The following is a 2,060-nucleotide window of genomic DNA, read 5'->3' on the forward strand; positions in this document are numbered from 1 at the left end:
ATTCACATGGTTTATTTATACATGTTGAAAGCATCTTCTCTAGAACATCAGGTTCGTGGTTTTTAATCACTTTCATTGCACGGAAACTCTTAAAGTGCCACTCGACGGTTGATAAAGCCAAAATATTATTTCCTGGGTCTTTGCAACCATCACCATGGAAACCACCATTAACTCTGATCTGGATTAAGAGTTTCAGTGTCATGAGATGAAATGAGGAAGTATGAGAACGTATGAACGGATAAAGATAGACATTACGGGTATCTCATGAAGAGATAATGCTGATGTTTTTATATTCCATACACTCATTTGTGTCCACAAAACAAAAGACGTCCTGGTCACTCACGTCTGAGATCCTGAATGTAAGTATTTATCCACAGGTTTCTGTGCTGTCTGCAGACGCCTCCTAACAACCCAACAGACCGACAACAAATTATTAGTTAGAAAACAGATAAAAGACAGAAGAGTGAACACAGAATCTGTGCCAACGTTTAACTGCTGAAGTGAAACATGTGCGTCAGTATGCAGATTTACTCAAATATAACTTCAAAATATATTTTATCAAACTATCAATGATGACATGTGCACATGGTTCTTCCATCACACTTTTAATCCACATCTACACTTTATCACTTTATACACTTAACATGTTTGAATTTATGTTCACTAATAAAACATGAAAGAAACCTCAAGTCTGAATGAGATTTGAATGCAAACCTTGTTCTTGTCCTCTGTAGAGAGATTTGTGTGAGATGAGTAAACAGTGACATCTAGTGTTCACTCACAGCTAATACACTACACACCTGCATTGAAAACACAACAGAACAACACAAGATGTTGTTAGTTGAAATCAGAGCCTTGCTTAACCCAAACTACGACAGTTGCATATAACTAATAAAAACACTTTAATGTAAACAAGACGCGGATTTAAAGTTCTGCCTTCAGAGTGTTCTAAAACAAACTTTACAGGATTCATTTGGAGATTTCCTTTTAAATACTTCATTTATTATGATTAGTGTGACACTCGGACATCACGCAGTGATGACGGATGACGACATGCGCATGCTCACGGGAATTCGTGTCATTGTCACAAACATTGTAATCTATTAATTCGTCTTCATGGTCGTCTTCAACAACCTTTTTTAATGTCACTCAGAACAACTTTTTTTCGTGTCACTCGGCATGACTTTCAATACACATACTGCGTTGTGCATTTACATTTATATATTTTTAACCTGATATCAAAAGAAGTCGTACTTATTTTAGGTGGTGGCTTCACCTTACCTCACACCAAACCCTAAAATCACAGCTTCAAAGGATATTTTTGCTAAAAACGTGAGTTTCACGAGGTGGTAGTACAACTATATTTATTGTGTTTCATATTTTTGTTAATCACTCATTTGGTTAGTTAAAAGCTGTGTGTGTTACTTTAGGTAAAGGATTATTAACACATGAATCAAAATGTGAATTTAATTTATTACTTAAACGTTCTCACTGTCAGTTAAATGTTTTTTATCTTTCAGTTTTAATTCAATTAAGTGTGTAAATTGAAGTATTATTTTAATATCTTGTTAAAGCGTATGACTATTATGACAAGGGCCCCTCACAAAGGTTGGCATAGGGCCCCAGACGACTAGGAACGGCACTGGTTTAAATTATAATACAGAAACAAGTGTTAGGATATAAACTCTCCCACATCTGTCAAAACATATGAGAATATTCAACAACACATCCATCATTCGGTACCAATATTAACAGATAAAGCAGACAGAGGAGGACATTTAGTATGTTTACTCTTCTTAAGTACATTTTCTGTACTTCATCTGAGTTTTTTTTACCTTACTACCTTGTGAACCATATATCATCCTTTTTATCATTATCATCCTTTCATTATTTTTTTACAGCTCTTTAAGTACAGTGAAAGTATTTTTATTTGCAATGCTTAAAATAAGACTGTGCTTGTCTGTACTAAAAGTAAAATAAACATTTATTTATTCAGAGTAATATGCACTCTTTGTAATGTAAATGCTTTATAACATCCCTCCACTGGTGTTGCTTAGCAA

The sequence above is a fragment of the Triplophysa dalaica genome, chromosome 17 (assembly GCF_015846415.1).
Source record: "Triplophysa dalaica isolate WHDGS20190420 chromosome 17, ASM1584641v1, whole genome shotgun sequence".
Taxonomy (NCBI): Eukaryota; Metazoa; Chordata; class Actinopteri; order Cypriniformes; family Nemacheilidae; genus Triplophysa; species Triplophysa dalaica.